Below are 22,197 nucleotides of genomic sequence, written 5' to 3'. Positions count from 1 at the left end.
ACTTTGATAGCCTTGAAGAAGACTGAACTTCTTTCATCTAATTTCACATCTAACTAAAATACCATCAGTCCAGAGGCACAGTGAGAACAGAAATGTTTCTGAAATCCTCTCCTGCTGAGAACAAAAAAGGTTTGATGAAGGTCTTCACAAATTCCAAAAGGCAAGACAGTCTGCTTGAAAAGAAGCGTTTGCTTGAGATATTGGTTTTGTTTTGAGTTTGTTGGTTTTTTGGGTTTTCTTTTTGCTGCAGCAGACTAGAAAGAGACAAGCTTTTCCAGAAGGGAAGTTTTGTCAACAGAAACAATATATTTTATTAAGCCAAATGTTATAGCTAGGGAAAAAAAAAAAAAAAGCACATTTCAGGAATGCAAAGAACTGAAGTTTACGTACCTTAAAGCTTGCCATCTGCTCTAATACAAGGTATTTCATCTCCCTACAATCCTTCTCTTGTTTATAAGCTTGGAGCATCATAAGTATGCAAAAATTTGTATTTATTTGTCATGAAAAAAACTCTTGTGTTATAGAATAGCCAGTAGGCCTCTGGGAAATAAGCTGAATTGATTTATAGACAAAAAGTTAATGCTTTTTTAATTATTATTTACAGAACTAACTTGGGCTCAGGATCTAGCTATTTGGTTGGTTGGTTGATATTTTGCAGTGGAATGCTTGCTCTTTCTATGATATTAGAGTCAAATCTACTCAAGGTTGAAGTTATTGTTTGTTAAAAACCCTGCCACAAAAGTTGTTTTCTCACAAATAGATGGTTTTCTAAAACCAACATTTTTCTGACCAAAAGGAACCTCTCTCAAAAAATTTTCATCCAAATCTTTGTCTGTCTGTGGAGGCAGACACAAATTATTAATAATATTAAAAAGTAACAGAAAGCTGGAGAAAAACTAAGGCTAGAACATTACATAATAGTGTCTGTCAGCCTGGACTTGGGAGTGGGAAGAAAGATTTAATAAAAAATAGAAAAACAGGTCTCATTAGTGAGTAGGCAATTTACAGAATGAAGGGCTCTTGAAAACAGCTGTGAAGGGTTGACCCTGGCTGGATACCATGTGCCCACCAACACTGCTCTGTCCCTTCTCAGCATGGTGGTGGAAAAAAGTATAACTAAATTCTTGAGGATGGAGATAAGGACAGGGAAAGGTCATTCACCAATTACCATCATGGGCAAAACAAACTCGACTTTAACTCAATTTATGGCAAATAAAATCAGAGTAAGGTAATGAAAAAGAAGAGCTAAATCTTGAAAACATCTTTCCTAAAAACTCCTCCCTCCAGCAGCTCAGGAGCACAGGGAGTGGGGGCTGTGGTCAATCCATCACACATTGTCTCTGCTGCTCCTCCCTCCTCAGGAGGAGGATTCCTTCCACTCTTCCCTGCCCTAGCCTTGGGTCCCTCCCACAGGAGACAATCCTCAGCAAACTGCTCCAATGTGAGTCTCATGAGCTTCCCAAGGGGTCACAGCCTCCTTTAAGTTTCCACTTGCTCCAGCATGGGATGCTCCAGGGGCTGCAGGTGGATCTCTGCTCCACCCTGCACCTCCATGGCTGCAGGGCACAGCTGCCTCACCATGGGCTGCACCAGGGGCTGTAGGGGAATCTCAGCTCCAGTGCCTGGAGCACCTCCTGCCCCTTCTTCTGCACTGACCTGGGGGTCTGCAGGGCTGTTCCTGTGACATATTCTCATTCCTCTCCTCTGGCTGCTGTTACCCAGAAGTTTTTCCCCCTTCTTACATCTGTTACCTTCAAGGTGCTTCCACTCCTGGTGCTGAGCTCAGCCTTGGCCAGGGGTGGGTCTGTCCTGGATCTGGCTGGCATCAGACAAGAGGGAAGCTTCCAGAGCTCCTCACAGAAGACACTTCTGCAGTCCCACACTACCAAAACCCAATATAATACCTCCTGGCTTGAATTAAAAGAGGGAAAGGAGGATTTAAATCAGATCATGACTATAGAGTTCTCTCATAAAGGATGTAATTTCTTAAGGCTGTTGTAAGGTGATGAGAAGCATAAGAGAATATTGGTGTTGTTTTAAAAATAGAGTGAAAAACCACACCAAACAGAAAAAGTGGGGTTTAGCCCTTCAACAGACATCTTAAAGAGACTCCAAGTTAACTCTTAGAATCTTCTTTTCTCTATGGCTCTGAAGTACAATTTCACTTCCTCTTCAAGAATCAAGAATATAAAAACTGCACTGTCACACATTGTTTAGATACCTGTAAGGACTCTTCCCATCTGCTGCCAAGTTTTTCCTGATGAGTTTCCTTCATAAATCAGCCTCATTTTTCATTTAACTTTTCACCTGTCTGATCGTGACAATAAGCTGCATCTGTTTTTACAGCTGCTGCCAGGTGCCACAGGGTTACAACTCTACCTCTGACTGCGTGGGTAGTACTTTAGGGGTCAGTGGATGTGACTAAGCTTTCGGGTCCAGGCAATTTGTTTTGAAATTCCTGTCATTAAAATGAGAATAAGGAAAGAAAAAAATAAATATTGATCAATCAGTGTAGAAATGCTGAAGAGTAAATTATTTCCTTGCAGCCCACAATATTTTAAATAACAATCTATACAAAACTGACCTCACTCTCCAAATAACACTTTTAGCAATATTTCAGAAGGAATGTAAAAGGTGATGTGCAAACCTGACCTGCTTGTATCAAACCAGAGAAAAGTAACCTCCTTTTTCAGCAGTCCAGGAAAATACTCTCTGCACAGATTTGGTTCCACCAATAACATTAAAAAGAGTAGTTGGTCATAATGTGATCAAGCTTTCTATACCTTCTGTTGGACAGCAAGGATGAATTCTTTCTCTGTAAGAGTTTTCCACATCTTGTCCCAATATTTCCTGCTAACCACAAACTACATTTTCAGTGGGGGAGCGGAGGGGAGGAGAGGGGAGGCTGCAGAAGTGGAAGGGATGTGACAATGACACTAAATTTCCTGAGGATGACAAAGGGAGGGATTAGAAGTGTCAACCTCAGCTAAGGGGAAAGGAGGTGCTCAGGCACCCCAAAGACTGCAGTCCTAGCGTGCAGCCATGCTGAAAACATGAATTTTGCCAGGTATCACTTCTTTTCCTTAGCTTTGAGTGCTGAAGTGTTTTAAGCAGCATGATTCCCTTTGGTCAGAGAGGTAAAAAAAAATATTAACTTCTTACCTTTGACCTTGAACAAGGACAATTTTCCTGAATTATCAAAGTCACTATGGAGTTTCCCCATTTATTCTGTCTCTCTCTGTAACTGACTCTAGACCCTAAGTCTCTTGGGTGAGGTTCACACAGATAAAATTCTTTTATTTAGTTTTATTTAGCAATAACGAAAGCTTGTTTTTATCCCAATATTTGCCCTCAGCAGACATCAATCCCAGTACACTTAGCCTTGATTCCAGGGCCAATTTCGGGAAGTGAAGCTGCAGCTGGCTGTTTCCACATGCCCCACGCTGCTGCTGTGTAGAGTGCAAGGTGGCAGCTATGGAGAAATGTGCGGGTCAGGTAGTGTCACTTCTCCACGTCTTCTCTGTCCACTTGATCCCTTTTTCCCTTAGTGACAATTTCCTCTCCAGCAGGTCAGTTGTGGGGAGTTTTGAATGTCAGCAGGAGCTCTGTGGAATACTGCACACTTTAATACCTCCATGCAGTGCACAGAGCTTCTTCCCATCTCAGGTCAGGCTGATTCCCTTACACATTTCACAAGAATTTCTCTTAATTACTGAAATTATTTTAGTCTGGTTTTTTGTTTGGTTTTTTTTGGGGTTTTTTGGTGGGTTTTTTGTTTGTTTAGTTGGTTTGGTTTTTATTTTTATTTGTTTGGGTTTTTGTTTGGTTTTTTTTTTCAAGTCAGACATCTGTATTGTGGCTATTGGTTGGAAAACATTCCAGGAGTTTTTTTAGTGGGCACATATTGGCCCCCACCCCCTTTTATTGCTGCCTGAAATGTAAATGGGAAGGAACACCAGCCTGTCAAATGGAGCTCTCTGAGGAACAAGACATCCCAGCTTATCTCTGCTCTCGACTCCTTATTATCTGGCATCCCACAGGCTGGAAGCCTTTTCTGTTATTGCAGTCTATTGTAGAGGATGCATCTTCATTATTATTTTGACTTTTTATCTGCGCTATCACACTACAAGCTCAAGTTGGCAAGTTCTTTCTGAATATAAAAATATGGTCTATGCATATGCTTATTTTAACACATAGATTTTTTTAACTATTTCTTTTCCCTTTTTCTATTTTTTTTTTTTATTATTGCAGAGGATTCATCCTACCTCACATTAGCTGGCAAGATACTTCTATAAATTGTGTTTACAGGTAAGAGAGGAGATGACAGTTTTTTACATGCAAGCTCAGACTCCTGTTCAGCCCTCACTTGTTCTATATGGATTACAGGGAGAGCTGGGACAGCCAGCTCAGTCTACATGTCTGAATCTCAGACTGCTAATGTTAAATGCATCTCACTCTCTTCCTGGTAAAACTAATCTCAAAAAACTGAAAAATCAACACTTACTATTATTTTTAAACTAAAATTTATCTCCACTGGGCTTTTTTTATTTTCTTTAGTGCAAATCTAGGAATGCATATGGATAAGTATTCCATTTGGATGAGTTCTTTGCTTAAGCCTGAGCTTAGGTACTATTCCAACAGAGCCACAAGTACTTGTATAGCTGCAATAGGATGAATATTGTCTCTTTAGCTGCTGCTGATAGAGATAAAGAACACCATTGTCTGATTTTTTTAAAAACAGGCTGCAGCCAAAAAAGTAAAGCAGAACAGGCTTTACTCAGTGTTCCTATTAACAACACCTAATTCTAACCATCTTCAAAGTAATAATCATCAAGGTTGCAACAGCCGTTTAAATTCCTTCTATACTTAACAGAGAAATACAAGTGTCTCCATAGAACATTTTTCCAGCACTAGTCTTAGGAAGAGAAGACATGGCCCTCATACACATTTGCTTTTCTCCCTTAACTGCAGAAGGAGGCACAACAGTTTCTTCAAAAAAACTATCCAATTTTTAAGCAGCTAAAGTTACATAAGACAAATTTTAGTTTATTTAACTAATAGGCATAGTCCATCAGTTATACTTTCATTTTAAAAGTATTTACTTAATCCCTCAGTGCCGCATCTCATTAACTGGAATCCATTTAACCATTTTAGACAGACATTTGAGCAGCAACAAAAGGATTGCTCAGGCAACAAATGGGACTGAATGGATTCTGTGGCAAATAAACTGAGAAAATGCCTTTGTACAATAAGCAACCTGAGAGAGTGACCCAGTCCTAAGGTGTTCAGCATCACAGCAATGTCTCCTTTATATTTCAGCGAGTAAAATTGGGATATTTTAATATCAATGTATTCACCTTTAAAGTGAAAGTACATAAAAGAGCTCATGGTTCGAGCATGTTGCTCAACAATAATTTACCTCACACAGAATTATTGCTGTGTGGAATACTGCACAAAAAATACCTAAGAAGTTGCTGCAGTTTCAAAAGACTGGAGAGAAATCTGCCCTTTTTGGGGAAATTGCGACATCTGCTGGTTTTTAACGACAAACCCAGAAATGCTTCATCATTACCGCTGTCAGAAGAGGCGCATTGTGTGAAGGCACCGACGTGACTTTGGAGACACAAATGGTGGTGACAGCATTGCAAGGTATGAAGACAGGAGTTCAGGTTTTGGAAACACAGTAAAGTTATCAAGAGTTTAAAAAATTTGAACATCAGCTTCACAAAAAGGTTTCACAAAACATCACAGATCACTGGAGTCTGACAGAATTGCTCTCAAGACATCACCAGTCAATATTCAGAAAGAAAGTTTAAGTTCAATTTTCTTTGTTTCCTGTTGCTCTCCTACAATTGCACACATAAATATAATTTAACACTGCATTCAAAACATAAATTCTTCACTTGTGCAGTGAGAAGAAAAACCTTGCAGGGAGAAGTAATAGAAACCAGCCAATTGCTAACAACTTTTGCTAGTAGATATTTGCTAATTAGTAAAACAATATCACAATGCACTAGGAGTGCTGGCCTGTTCTCAGGTGCCTGTTTTTAAGTACATGGTAAAAAACAGAACAACCATGAATGTGATCTTTAAAGATATGTTACTTTTCACAAGCAAGGGAATATGACAGGTTCTGAATTGCTCTGCAGAACTCTATTCACAGCTAAACACTTGCACATCTCCCAGCAACTGCTGCTTTATTTCAAACATGTGTGGAGCAATCTATTCATAAACTTTGTGCACAGTCATAATCATACACCACTTTTAAAAATGTACAACTAAAGACAGCTCATAAAGAAAAGAGGGAGTTGTATTTTTAAGTATGGAAATTAACAATGGAAGTAAAAGTTTTCCTTTTCCCTTGAAGGCCAAAAGTCTAGACCCATTCTTCCCAGCTTAGAATTAAACTTAAATAGTGTTCAGTGCTTTTTAAGTAGACCTCCAGATTGCTTTATTATTGAAGTATGATATACCCAACATGGCAAAGAGGAGTCAGGTACAGCCATGGTTACAGGAAAATAGATTATTTTATAATAATGAACAATGTACAATGAACAAAAAAAATTACATTTGTCACTCAGCAATGTGCCTAGAGCTGTAGTCCTTAAGGAACAGAGGGCTTTTGCAAAATCTGCTACTGTTTAACAGACCTCAGCAGCACTGATTTCTAAACCAGAAAATTAACAGAAGGCTGCAAAGAATGAAATGTGTCTAACTGTATCCTTCAAACATTTCAATAAATTTGTCAGCATATTCTTCACATCAACCAGATAAAATGTAAAGTTGACAGTGACAGAGTGCCACCACCTGAGACACCAAAACAGGAGTTTTTTCTGCATTCTTGTCAGCAGCTTGTCTTTAAAACCCCCAAAACAGGAGGAGAAAATAAGAAAGACTACAGAAAAAAAAAAAAAAAAAAAAAAAAAAAAAACTTTTCAAAGTGTCAGTAACCAGAATTATGCCCAGAAGTTCAATAGGAAACCAGTCACTAAAAACATGGAATTGGCATCATTGTATTTTCAAGCACAGCAGAGAAATACTTCCAAGGCAGAACTGGCAAAGGACCAGCATCTGCTACCTGCTAATTAATACTTTAAACACAGCATTGTAGGTGCTGAAACAGAACAATGCAAACCTGGAGCGTAAGGCACACCGAGCCCCCCTCCACTGGGAGGGATCTTGCTTCCTCCCTCCTCGCTGCAGAATCCATTCCAGAGCTGCCTGCAGTCTTTTGCATTTGTCTGCTTCTTCATTGCCTTGACAGCCGGTATTATAGTTATTTAGATGTTGTGTAACTGTATTACTTAATGTTTGCACAGTGCTTTGAATATGTGAATTGCTATCCAGCTATTCAGTGTTATTATTTCCATTAGGATGAACCATAAAAGCATACTGAAAAAGACAGTGCTTAAGTTGAATAACCTCCTTTAAAAAGGAATAGCAAATCCATCAGGTCTTGTCAAGATGTTTCTCTACCTAAATATTTGAAGTCATATCTGCGTTTGCATTACACACACACACTTGGACATGCATATGATTTTATTTCAAAGATCAATATACTGGTTTAACTAGTCCTTTGTTTTATTACTATCAAAGAGAAAATATAAAACCCTACACCATAAGTATAATAAAGATTTGGTTAAGTTAAAATTTTATAGCATGTCTTAATGACAGTATTAAGAAAACTAACCTTGGAAATCGAAATTAATGACATTCTTTGATGTTGCTCTGTCTTGACTTTGTATCTTGTACAGGTCAGACTAGTTTTATCAATTTAGGGAAATTAAGCAGAAAGGTTGCACAAATGTAATGATATTATTAACATTTTAAAGACAAAAATTGTAATGTGGATAACCGTAACCAAAGTAAAATTACTTTTCTAATTCCAGGATAACTGTTAAGAAGAGTCATGCCTCTCAGTTTAAAACTAAGCATATGATGAATTGCATCAGTATGACTACAATAGTATAGACTAATACTTTATGGCAGCTTGAATTGCTATATCAAGAATTCTGTGGGTTTGAAAAGCTGCATAGTCAATCAATTGGGAAAAATAAAAAAAAAAATCAAAACACCACAAACAACTCTTTTCTGACCATATGGGCATAGATAATTCCATTCCTTCCAGAGATTTATCTCAGAAAGAAACATTAGCTAGAATAAAATTTCCTAATTCCTAATTAAAAGTAATTAGGATGGAATTGATTGAAAAAACACTCCAAAGAAGACTGGCAATAATTGCAGTGGATATAGAAGCATCTATGTTTGCACAGAGAGTTTTTTATAATGCATGAGAAAAAAAGAACAAACCTACTTGTTAGAAGCCAGTCCTTTCCTTCCAGCTGTAGCTTTTCATTTGATGAGTATCCTTCTCTTTACAATGCATGGCTCATTTAAAAAGATTGATAGATTAATATTACTGAAGTGATAGCTTCAAAGAACATGTCACATCTGATGACAAGGTATGTTTTCTCTAAAGATGAAATAAAATGAAACATTGCTCTTTAACACACAATCTGAGGGTCTCAGTTCACATTTGTTGCTTCAGAGGAAATCTGGAAGCACCCATGGGTTGAGCATTCTAACAAATTGTCAGACAACCTAGAGGTTGTGAAAAAATGATTTGGTTTCATTAGTATATAGTCTAAATTTTTTGGACTCTAGGATTAGAGAATTAATCAATGTTTGAGAAGAAGGATTAATCTGAGACTCATGTTGATATCTCCATCCTGCTGAACCAGTCACTAAAGTCTGTTACAGCCAATAAAGGAAAATGGGTGCTCTTAGAGATAATTTATCCCAATGTAGATTGCAAACTGAAATAGACAGACCTCCATATGGGGAGACTGGAATGAATAATAAAATTATGAGACAAATAGATTCCAGATTCGCTCCAATACTGTTATCAGTAATTAATTGTCATGGTTGTGTGTCTAGAAGAGAAAACAAATTTCTTGAACATTTCTGTGTTGCCTTCCTCTCACCACCTCAGATAATAGAAAAAAAAAAATTTTAGATGAGGAAAGGCAAGGACCTTAAATTCTTACATGAGGCTGTCTTGTTGGTTGCAGATTTATTCAGGAAATAGAAGCTGCAGTTTAACATCCCATCCCTGTTTCTCCCAGCTGTCCTCGCTTAGCTACTTGGCACTTCCCTAGGCCAAGAACCCTTGGGAAACTGCCCTGGCTAAGGGAAGACATCCAGGAGAACAGAACAACTTCTCCTCTTTCATCATTTTGAAAGAAAATAGGGAAAAAATTCTCCTAAAAGTCAAAGCAAAAATAGTTTATAAAAACCCAAACACACCAAAAAGAGGTCTGCAGTAAGCAGAATCTTCAGATTTGCTCCTCCAGCCTCACCTCTGAAGCTTCCCTACATCAGACCCATGAGATGGTTGATACATAAACAGCATTGCTGCCTCTGTCCTAGCATCCTTTCAGCCTCCATTTGGACCTTCTCTGCAGATTCTCCTTCTGTTATCTCTCTGTTTGTTAGATTTGTTCATTAAACATATCCAGAAGGAAAGACATAGTGAAGCCTGTGCCATTATGAGGCTGTTTCCAGCCACCCTCTTCACTCAGCTTGTTTGCTCTTCTTTCTGGACCTCACCATGTGTTTCTTCCCTAATCACTCCGTTGGCCTTTGGGTATGGACTGGCTCTCACAAGTGATACATATTGTTAGACAAATGGGTAGAATTGGGAAAACTCAAACCCTGAACCTGTAAACATCCATATCACCTACTATCTATTCCTGATTCTTACCTTCCTTTCAGTAGCAGCGTAGATGTAAGCACAGTGTCCATTAAATCCTTGGTATGACAGCATAGATTGCTTCATAAGTTCTGCCTGAAGAAATATTCAATGATGCTTCTCCATGGAGGGAGCTCTGAAGAGCTCATCCTTCCTTGCAGAGCCTTACACTTTCACTTCTAAATGAAACCCTTGGCAGCCTTGCACATCTGCCAGAGGACCTCTGCACGACACAAAGCACATTGTGGTTTCTCCCATGGCTGAAGGTCACATCTCATTTGGTTAAGGAAGAGCATATCTGTTCTTCCAGATGCTTTTCATACACAATTTCAATATGGGCTGAGGTAACCTCTATCTTTTTCTTAGACTAAATACTCTGAAATGGCAATAAGGTGTTGAAATTCATGTCATATCTTCTATCAAAGATATGACTTCACTCTGCTCAGAAATGCTGTCTGGGGACAGACAAAAAGAACAAGTATTTTGCTGATCTTCTGGCACCTCCAGGAAGACTAATGAATTCATCATGGGAAGGTCAGAAAAGGCAGCACCACATCACTTCCAAGCCACTGCCACAGGAACACAGGAATTATTTTAATATCAAAATTTTTCCTTCAGATTTTCAAATGAGCAAGCATCTGCCTTTGTCAGGAACCATGCAAGAGAAGTTTGGGCTGAAATAATTTAGTTATGTGGAAGGATGGAGCAAAGCAAATGGAGGGAGAGACGGAGCGGGAAGCTCTAGTATATATAAAGTTACAGACTTTATTTCCTCCACACCCATGATGGGAGGAAGTTAGAAGGAGCATCCTAGTTGCAGAGAGAGTTCCTCTGAGAACAGATAATCAGAGAAAGCTGTCATTTATCAAGTCACTCTGGCTGTCACTGTGCTGCTATTAACTCTGACTCAGTTCCAGCATTTCTGCATCAAATGGTATTAACACCAGCTTATTGTTTCTCTGTTATATAAGAAATTATAAAATATATGTTATTCCTTTTTACTAAATAGTTTCTGCTGTTTGGTTTAGAAGCAAGCAGGAAATAAAGGCAGTGGGGGGAAGACAGTTCTGGGAGCACTGAACTGAAAACACAAATGTTTGTTGTAGAGAGATGCTTATGTAGGGTGGGCAGGTATGAAGAAAAAGTGACATTTATAAAAGAGCACTGATGATCAAGTTGAAGATGCCTATTGCAGAGGGGTTGGACTAGAATATCTTTAAAGGTTCCTTCCAATCCAAGCCATGCAAGTATTCTGTGATCAGTCAGGTGGTTCTGAGGTAGCCCTGAGGCACATTCTGTAATGCTCATTTTTCTTTTAAGGCAAAATGAAGGAATGGTGTCCACTTACCCCTTTCTACAAACTGTCACTAAGGAGAGTTGTACATCTGCTTTCCGAGCAGGGAAATATTCTCAACAGCAACATATTCTCCAACATTTTAGGGCTCAGTATAGTGAAATACATTTTTCATTAGGTATAATAAATATAGCCATTTCTTCTCAGCGTGTCTGTGTGAGTTGAAGCATAAAACAGATTCTGCCTAGATTCCTAATCTGGAATGTATGTTAAAACTGTTTAGATATCATCAGTAACTAATAGAAATTATAAGTCAATGATTGGCATAGACAGCTTTAAATCTTAACTCATAAAACAGATTATTACAGTAATTAGCCTACAAATGAATTTTGTAGTGAAGAATCAGCCAGGTATTCTTCCAACTACTGATAAGTTTAAGGTCCAAAAAACACAATGAAGGGCTTCCTAGTGAGGCAAAGTTCATCTTGTTGAATTATAGCTGTGGGAACTGTTTTTTACACTAGCTCTGCAGAGGAAAGTACTAGACAAGTATTAGACAATGCCAAAAATTTGGAAGATTATGCATCAGCCAATCTCCTACCTTTGTATATTGCTGCTCAAAACATTTCACTGACATTGCTGTTCTTTGCTTATTTCCTGTTCTTAATGCCCCCACTCTAGTACTTCTACTTCAACCCTGTCTATGAGCTACAAGAACCAGAGATTTTCAAATTCCAAAGTGCATCAGAAAGCTGCAATTGTGCAGTGATGCCTAGGACTTCTGCCAGTGCAAAAGAAATTGTATTCTCTTTGAACGGCTGCTGAAGGAGAAATACAGTCCTTAATTACACAGAAATGCACTAAGCTCTCTCCTGGCAGTCCACTGGTTTATATTGTATGTTGTATCATTAGTCTTGTCTTCTGAAAACAGAAAGCAGCAAGAGTGAATTCTACAGTATCCAAAGGAATTTTACAGACAAACAATGGACCTGTTATTAGTGTAGATGGCATGGAACTTCACATCCCACCAGACATGTGATTGTCAGTAGGTCTTAGTTGGAGAGCAGCTGCAGTCTCCTTCTTTGGAGCTGGCACACCATGTTCGCTCCAGGAGCCCAGAGTACTCCTTTGCCCCTGAAAGAAATCATTTCACTTCTGTCAGATAGTTAGGATGAGAAATAATTAGGAATATAGTGGGTGTTTCATCACACACTTGGTTTTTGTGAGATATTTCCGTATAGAGGGGAAAAAACATGGCTTAATATAGAATTTGTAAAGGAAGGTTGTATAACCTTCCCACAGATATAACAGTTCATTTTATCTATTTTCAGGCTTAAGAAAAATACTTTTGTTCCTTATCATTCATGTCTTTCTACAAATTTTTCAGTGGGAATGTGACAGTATCATTCACTGAAAGGCAGCACTATCCAAATGAATATTTTGCAAATGTTACATCACAGGAAAAATAAGTACCTGACAAATCCCATCCTTAGAGAGGTCACTCCCTGTGTAGAAGCAGAGACAGCTTCCAATGCAACCAGTTGTCCAAGTTGTCTAATTTTTTCAGAAATAACTCTCACAGAACCCAAACAATGTTTGGTGCTGTGCAGCTGAGGTCTAAGATGTGGTCTGTGTCTAAAAACATTAAGGAATTTTGAGATAAAAGTTGTGTTCAACACTTAATGCTTCATAGTTCCAGACCATCTTGAGTATATACCATCTATGGTATATTTTCATATTTCATTTTGAATGCATTTAATTTATTTAAATAATAATACTGCTACTTAGTATCTGTGTATATACACATATAGATATATATGCATACATATGAGTGTATATATAGGGTGTGTTAGTACTGACTACTCACTTGCTGAGAATCCTTCCTCAGCATGTTAATATTTTAGCAAAGCCTGTGAAAGACCAAAAAATAGAGCACCAAAATCTCATGTCAAAGAATTTTGTTTTATAGGATGAAAGGACTGGGAGTAGATTATTATGAAGACTGGAAACAGAATTTAAAATAAAACAGAAAGAAAAGAATGAGAAATTAGATTTTTGAGCTAAATATGCTGTTTTCTTTTCTTTAGAAGCTACCAGAAAAGTTCACAAGATGGATGGTTTGTATTTCAGACAGTAATACTTTTTACAGTTTCTCCAAAACACACCTCTGCCCCAAAGTGTACCTTTTTTCCCTCTATTACCCTAACATGAAAAAAAATTCATTCTGACTGCATGAGTAGAAGATGACTGTAGTGAAAAGCTCCAGTGGCAGTAAAACAGCAACCTTTAAGTGCCTCAACATATTAGTGAACTCAACACTTTCATTTTCTCACAGATTTGAATTGGTCTGTTTGCTGTTACTTGTATTAAAAGAACTTCATGGTCATTTTTCAAGGCAAAAAAATGGATCCTGAGCATTATTAGTCCATAACCCAAATATCAAAACAATAAAAAAGATTTCTGAAACAGCCAAGTGCCTGCTCAAGGACCTAGGAGATTAAGGCCATAATCCAGGGTACAAATGGTTCTTAATTCTGATAAAGCTGTAATTTCCATGTTCCTTTCTCCTCTGGTGATCTTAGGACATTTTTGAGGGGGGAGTGCCATCCCCTTCTCCACCTTTTATACATCTGGCTACAATTTAGGGCAGTTTCACAAAAAGCCCATCTGCCTGTTTCTAAGTAAAAACATATTTCCATGACCTTTCATGATAATTTAAGGGTGGTGAGCAACACTCCCTATATCTTATCCCTGCCTACATTTCCAGTTACAACACCAGTATCCAGAAAGAGACAGCTGTTAGCATAGTTGAACTGCATGCAGCAGTAGACAGGAACTGGCTCTACTAGAAAGACACTTGAGTGAAATTTCTTATTCCTTCCCCAGATTAGTCCTTTGTCTAGAACTAATTTACATAAAATTGGAAAATAATCTGGGGAGAGACTTCATAAACATTTTGGTTAAAAACCCTTATATTAACTGATGGCATATTCAAAACTTTCATTAATAATTGGCTTATACATTTGATAAGAACTTTAATGGAAGGACCTTCCACATAATGTGTTTGAGTAACAAAGAGAGAAATTAGCCATTTACAGGGCAAACAATAATACACATTTTTCACTGTACTTACTGTATTTTTAACATTTTCTGTCATTGTAAAACTCACAGTACCAGGGCTGTTTCAACAGTTGAACTTTCCTCACTGACTTTGTCAACTTCATTGTCTTTCAGCATTAGTCAAATATTCTCAATTCATTTTAGAGTAATGAGAATTTTGGAAAGCAAAGATTGTAGTGAATATTTGATGAAGTAATGGTGTGTCAACAGTCTAAGCATGGCTTGATTATGGAAATGAAATTAAGGCTGGGAATTAAACTATTAAAGCAGAAAATGTCTAATTAAATGGAAATCATGCATTAAACTTCACTTATTCTTTACACAAGAAATATTTTTCAAGTTCTATTTAAGTAGTATTATACAGAAACATATAATTAAAAATCTAATACAACCTTCAAATTATAAAAGGCATCCCACTTTTAACAGGAAATAGCAGCCCACTTTTAACAGGAAAAAACAGCCTATGTGAGCGATTTCCATTAACTGAAACAAATATTTTCACTTTCAAAATGTATTTGATGTTTTATGTTTGACATACAGAACACAGAATGGATTTCAGGGAAAAAGTAAAAACAATAACAAAATGCATTCACAAGTGTATAAAGTATTTACACATCTTGTAGATAGTAGAGGAAATGCTCTCAGCTCCTGAATGTTTCATAAACATTAGCACACATATTCTATAAAGTTTATACCCAAAAGCTCATGATCTGCATCATCATTCAGTTATTTACTGAAAGTCACTCTCCCAGTTTACACATTTCAATAATTCAGTCCCAAATCAGGAACAATTGCACAAGATTTGCATTTACAAAAATCATGAATAGAAGAAAATCAGTCTGCAGATAGCACAGGGACTGATGGCAATGCTTGCCAGCCCCTAATGCCAGTGACAGGGATGACAGATTGGTGGCCTTATTTTCCAGCAGAAGATCATAGAATCACAGAATTGTAGGATCATAGAAGCCTTGGATGGTTTGGGTTGGAAGGGACCTTAAAGATCATCTCATTCCATCACCCCTGCCAAGAGAGGGGATACCCTTCACCAGACCGGGTTCCTCAGAGCTCCATCCAGCCTGCCCAGCCAGGAATGGGGCATCCTAAACTTCTCTGGGCAACCTGTGCTGGTGCCTCACCACCCTCTGATGGATTCCTCATGATATACATTGCACCCTCCTATATTTAGGATCCTTTATCCTGATGCCCAGCTTTGTCCTCAAATGAGAGAAACAATTCAAATATTGTATCAGCAGTACTTGTGTCACTGTAACATCTCAGCGACCAAATGACAGTGTAGGATGGTGGTGTGGCCGATTAAACAGAGAGAGGTTTACTGTCTCATCCTCATAACTGTGTGTATGATCACTGAAATAAAAACACAGGGATATTTTATTTCATTAGGAATAACTTTTCCAAGGAGAACGAACCTTTGTTCACATTCAATAAGAGATTTCAGGTTTAAAAAGATCCCTGGAAAAAAATGAAAATTACTTGTTTCTTAATTTTTAGATGAAGAAACGTAATGTTTTCGATTTAAAATCATTTTTAAAATTTTAATTTTGTTTTTATATGTAATTTTATTCCCAAGTGGAAAACTTGATTGCTTGAATATCAAAGTGAAAAATCTGTTAGAATTATGTATTTTTAGTCTACTTAAAATCTAACTACCACACAAGCCACTCAAAATAGCTAAAGATGGGAGACATAGGTAGTCAGAAATTGCAAATTTTCCCAAGCTATTTCCAAGCATGCACAGGAGTGATTGAAAAGTTCTTAAGAATGAGACCTCTGACTAGGTCATGAAGAAGTCCTTCCCAAACCTGAAATGTCTGAGGGACAGCTCAGAAGAGTTTGCTTGAAAATTTAATTCTTGCTGCAAAAATCTTTTCTATTTTTTAGTTCAATTAATTTCTCACTGGTTGTTTGGTAATTTCATGCATTATCCCAAATAGCCTGACAATATTGTATTCTTGTTAAAACTACCTGGAACTCATCCCACAGTGCACACAGAAACAAAAACTGATAGCAAATTCTTCTCAGAAACCTGTAAAATCATGAATAACTAAACATCAATACACAGTTATTTTTAAAATTGTTCTAGCTGGCTAGTATAATTACCCATGTCACCACAACCCAATTTTTCCAGTGGAGTTTGCATCTCCAGATCAGCACTAAAGTACTGAGTATAGCTAACACATTTGGGGCATCAGGGAATTTAAAGACTGAGAAAAGCTGTTGAGGAGAGAAAGTAATGGTGTTTAATACCAAATGAGATCAAAAGAAACCCATCAGTATGAAATGGGCTGTGTAGAATATCTCCCAGTATGGCAATTGCATTAATGAGCATGCAGTTTTGTGAAGCCAAGTTGTTACAGACACTGGACTGTGATACTAATTACACCCCATGAAATATAAACAACTCATAAATGTAGAAAAGCTGCTCTAAATCCTGCAGTCAGCTAACATGTAGATGTAGATTCACTAGGAAGATAATAGTGTGAATTTCCTTGCTTCCCAGGTTCTGACATGGGAGAGTTAACATGCATGAATCAACAAGAAAATGGGGCAGTGAAATACCTTTGCTAAAGTGGGGAAGAGTTCTTCAGCTCTAGAGCAGAAAGCCAGGTCAATCATGCATGATTCAGGACATTTGATGATGGTAAAAGGACCTGAACACAGGAAACTCAAACTTAGGATTCAGCAAGATACAGGTAGGAACTGCAATTTGCTCTCTGTGAGCTGTAAGAGACTTTCTGACTCTAACACCTTTGTGCATGGCCCAGCCAGCATCTGTAAAACAAACCAAATCTATCCAAAAACAACTTGTGTGAGCCTAACATGCTTCCAGCAGCACGTGGGTGGAAGCTGCTACAGCTGCATGGTCCCAGCATAGCCAGGCTCAGAGCTCTTCTTAGAGCACCGAGGAAAGATTGTTACTTGTTGCTGTCGAGGCAGGACAGGAATGAAGAAACTCAGAAGGCTGCTGAGAGTAAAACTCCGGTTTATTCAAAATACACTGCTCTTTTATACAGAGCTTCGCAAAGGCCAAATCCATTGATTCTGAAGTGAAAACAAACTACACCATTGGTGCAGAGCGCTTGACGCACAGTGGTAGAACTTAACTATAAACAATGTGAGAACAAGAGAGATAAAGAATTATTTACATTCTTTCCCAGCTCTTTCTCAGGCGTCTGCCTGGCTAGAAACTCTCAGTTTCTTTTCTTTGACTGAATCTGAGTCCCACAGTTACTCCCTTAGACCCTTCTTTAGTGACACTTTGAAGTCCCGGTAGACCTTTTCTCTTGACCCTTAGAGATTTTCACGTGGTTTCTGAGATGTATAGGACAGGGTAATGGTTTTAAACTAAAAGAGGATCAATTTAAATTAGATATAAGGAAGAGGTCTTTTATAATGAGGCCAGCACACATTGCTCAGGGAATTCTGGATGCCCCATTCCTGAAAACATTTAAGGTCAAGTTGGACTGGGTCTTGAGTAACCTGCTCTAGTTGAAGATGTCTCTGCTTCTGGCAGGGAGTTGAACTACATGGTCTTTAAAGGTCGCATCCAACCCAAACTATTGTATGATTCTACAGTTCTACATTGCTGCAGATCTGTTTTCAGCTGTTTGAGCTCAAGTATACAACATCACCACAAAAACTAAGAAATATTCAGGACAAGGGTCGAGACAGAGGAGATCAGGCAGAAAGAAACACAAGGGTTTCTCTGGAATTACTCTGTCACAGTTTATTCTGACCTAAGGCCACAATTTTCTCCCTTTCTTGTCATTATATTAGTTTTGCTGGTTATTTTTGTGGAGCAAATTTCTTCCTTGCCCATTGAAATAATTGGCAAAGTATATATAGTCTGTAAGTAGACTCCATCTCCATTCACTTCCCCTTTTTGGAAAGGAACACATCACCTGCTTTCTCTTTGGATTGAAACAAAAATGCTGTAGGAAAATGCAGAGAAAAGAAGAATCTTCTCTGGATAAATGTCCATATTGCATTCTTAATATGACATATTAGATGCTATGTATATAATTGATGGTTCTAAAAGCTATCCCTACATTTCAGTATTGTCTTGCTGTTGCCAAGGAGTCTTTTTGCAAATACTTCCTTTTGGAAAAATGTAGTGACAAAACACTTTCCAGGTTTCCATGACTGCTGCAGTGTTTAATTTATTTTGATTAATTCTGTGTTTACATCTGCTTTCAGTCTTCGTGTTCTCTCCTTTGGGAATCCAACTAGCCTATGCTGATCTCCAAAAAAACTGATTGGGAATTTCATGTTACGATCTTCCTCTAAAAAAAAAAAAAAAAAAAAAAAAAAAAAGGAAGGGGGAGGCATTTGATTTTGTCATTCTTCCCCCTGAAAGATTTGTGAAGTACAGGATATAACTATAGCAGATCTGAATAAGAAACAGGGCTCCCAAGTCATCTATGTTACACAGTTATTTCACTGGAATAAAAGGAGCTTTTCCTTTCATTGCTTCATTGTAGTTTGTTCCAGCTCTTGGCTAGTATTTCCTGTAAACCTTATAGACCCATATGAACCATAGAAGAAAAACACAGTTTTAACCTCCATTCAGCAAAACACAGAGTGCCTTGCTGCTAACAAAATTAAAACGTGTGATTCAATTTCTTTGAACAACTTCCTCAAAGTTATCTTCTCGCTTCATATCTTCTTCCCTTTCATATTTGACATTTGACATCCTTTTAGTTGTAGATCTAATTTCAACTACATGGCTAAAACACTGGGTGTGTCTTTTTAATCATCCTTAGTCATGAGCCAGCTGAAAAGATTCCTACAGTGGGTGAACCATACAAAACTTAAACCTGCAAAAATGCATGTTTATTGCTGATTTCCTCATGAACTGGTCAAGTGTGTGAGTACAAACCCATGTTAGCAGCTGTTGCCTGACAGCCACGCAGTTTGAAAACTGCTTGAGATTTCCCAAGAGCATTTTCTTTAGGGGAGAAAATAAAAAGTAGAAGCAAAGAAAAGTCTGTTGTCTTACTCTCCAATCTGTTTTCAAAGGCAATGATACTCAACTATTCCTGCACTGAAGCATAGTAATGAGGAGACTTCTCCCATCTGGCCTTAGCTGATTCAGACATATCTTTCTGGCTTTTCACCCCAGTTCATGATGCAAGTTGTGCATGTTACTAACTTTCCAGTCTGATTTTTGTGTGAATTTTGACAATGGATAAGGATCTGCCTAGGCTTTAAAATTGGCTGAAAAAGTCCATTCTCCAGTGAATAGAAACAGCCTTTGCACCTTCTATGCATTTTTACAATGACTTTTGGGGACATATAATTCAGAAGGAATCAATTCACTGATTTTTACAAAATTTAACACATTCTAAAATTTTTGCTGTTTTAAAGAAAAGCTCATTTGAAAGACAAAATATGCATAATTGCAGTGATTTCTGGTTTTCCTCTTTACTACTTCTGGGTTTCTTCCTTTACTGCTGTGTCTCCTCCATTTCCTATGTCCCTCTGTTTAAATATGAAGTTAAATAGTTTCCAGATGCAATTTTACTGCTCCCTTACCCACATAATGAAAACTAAAAGACACTGTAGAATCCCTGTTGAGGCACCACTATCAATAAGTTTGGCAAATAACTTCCATAAAGCTTTTTTATTGCTCTGCTGATTTAAAAAGTAAGTCATGGAGAACCAAATGACGTGCAATAATGGTTTAATAGTAACAGATTCACTTTGGGGGGTGTCATGATATGTCTTGAGAACTTTTGTTTAAAAAATGCATAAAAACACACAGGATACAATTTGGCAAGTGAAACCTTTCATAGGCTATAAAGTGCAATTAGTCTGTGGCTTAATCCACTTATATTTGTGTGATAAACAAGGTTGCTGAGAAAAATCACACCATGTTTATTCCTAAAGCAAAATACTTATACAAATTTACTTCGATTTTCTTTAACCTTTCAATTAAGTCAGTTTTCACCTTTTTGGTTTGTAATAACAAGATTTTTAAAAATCCTTCCAGATTTTGCATTTATGTTGAAGCTAATTTGATGCTTCTATTAGAGATGACTTACACCTAGAACTCAGAGTAAATTGACAGACTCTGGAAGGCTAAATGAAGGAGTTCATCTTTCCAATCCTAAATTTAAATGCAGGAAAAGTTTAAGATTCAAACTCACCTATGTGAATCTGTCTAACAAATTGTTAGTCTCCCTCATAGTTTTTTTCCATGAGGACTTCATGCATCCCTTTAAACAAAATAGAAACGAATTCAGGTTTTATGGTCCAGACACACTATATTTTTACTGGATATCAAATATTCTTGAAGCTTACCTTGGACCAAGTAATCCTTTTGGAAACAGAGTATGAACTGTAATACAAAAATGGATGAAAAGCATTAATTTCTGTATGCAACATTTTTCATGTAAGCACCATATTTCAGCATGTATTCTTAGAATGGTAACAGGTACACCTGATCAGTGTAAATGAGGTCAGAACTCAGGTCAGGGAATAAACCAGTTTCCTTCAAAACCATGCAGTACATCAGGATTTACTGAAGAAGATTATATTAGACAAATAATTTTCAAAACCAGGGAGAGCAAGAATGACCTAAACATGACCTAAATTTTAAAAAGAAAAAAAAAATAGTAGAAATTAGCAAACTGGTAAAAAAACATTTAGTAACAACTTCAGCCCTCCTAAAATCCCCATCTGTGGGTACAAGGAAGGGCAGAGGAAGCCAGTGAGCTGCCCACAGCTCCTCCTCAGGAATGTTGATCTCTAGACCTGCACTCCAGACCTCTTGCATTGCAGTTCTGTCCCGTTCAGGACATGGCAGCCCCTTGGTCTCTAGCTTCACTCATACAAGAGCATATGACCTGAAAATTTCAGATTTCTTCCTTTCCCTTCTCTTGGTTCTTCAATTTACTTTCTTCTATACTCAGTCCAGCCTCAGGTCACTGCAGCTGTTGAACTATTCCTTATTCTCCAGGGGAACACAGGCTCTTGCTGTATGACACCAGCTGGATTCTCCCTTGAACAAGACCATGTGACAGCATCCACCTATTTTGTGGTGCAAGTTCAATCAGCACTGGCTTGACCCAAGGTGAAACTTGTAGCAAAAACCTGTAGCTGCTGTCTAAGAAGTATTTCTGTTATGCCAATGATGCTTTTGCTACTTGCTTTCAGGAAGGATCAAAAAAAACCCTTCTCTTCAGTCTGAAGGTTTTGGCTTCCCTTTCACTATTTCACTCAAAACTGCTAGTTTTCTAAAGAAATTACTCCTTTTCCTTGGAAACACATTCCTAGCGTCCCCAGCCACTCCTGATTTTCTCATTCACAGTCATTTGAATTAATTTAGTCACTGGTACAAGGATCTTTCAACATCTGTCATTTCAGAAAAAGAGCATATCAGGAGACAGAAAACACTTTTTAAAATTTTTTAGAGTAGAAAACACTGGTCTTTAAAAGAAGTGCTTACCTTATGTTATGCTTATCTTATTTTGAAGATCATATGAGGTCTTGGCTTCCAGTACAAGTCTATATCCTTTTCACTGGGATTATAGAAACGTGTCTTAAAAATCTAAATGCTGCCATGGAAACTGTCTACATTCTTTTACTCAGTGGGAAAAGTATTCTGCAAAAATTTCTGCTCCAAATATTTTTATTCTATCTCACCCCATTGAGGCTGTAAAATGGGCATAGCTACTTGAGATGGTCATGAGGAGTTGCAGTATCAGGATGCAATCCGCTTAGGCCACATACCATACTGAGATGAGGAGACATATGCATTTTATGACCTCATTTTGCATATAGATGTGTATAGAAATGAGTCACTAAGGGATGACGTAACGAGAGAAGCAGGATCACAAAATACTCATGTGGTTTGTAATAAATTACAAAATTTGTATGTAGGGCCATACCGGGTGGAATTTTCCCAATTAGACCATGAAACATGTTTATCCTGATAGTCCCAAGTCAGACCACAATAGAACATAGGTGAATTGGTCAGAGAAGAACTCCGTCTCATTTCTCGTCCATCAAG

At 37.8% G+C, this 22,197-nt stretch overlaps 1 long non-coding RNA gene across 1 annotated transcript; it reads right to left on the bottom strand.

Moving 5' to 3' along the window:
- Positions 1–2,282: 2,282 nt before the first annotated feature.
- Positions 2,283–21,957, bottom strand: LOC140683707 (uncharacterized). Its single transcript, XR_012055053.1, has 4 exons — positions 21,634–21,957; positions 20,487–20,523; positions 20,333–20,401; positions 2,283–12,179 (listed from the first exon to the last, which is right to left on the bottom strand). It is a non-coding gene; the product is annotated as an uncharacterized lncRNA (long non-coding RNA).
- Between the last annotated feature and the right edge of the window lie 240 nt (positions 21,958–22,197).

The sequence above is a fragment of the Taeniopygia guttata genome, chromosome 1 (assembly GCF_048771995.1).
Source record: "Taeniopygia guttata chromosome 1, bTaeGut7.mat, whole genome shotgun sequence".
NCBI lineage: Eukaryota > Metazoa > Chordata > Aves > Passeriformes > Estrildidae > Taeniopygia > Taeniopygia guttata.
Note: the sequence above shows the minus strand (reverse complement) of the source record. Positions and strands in the feature narration are given on the sequence as shown.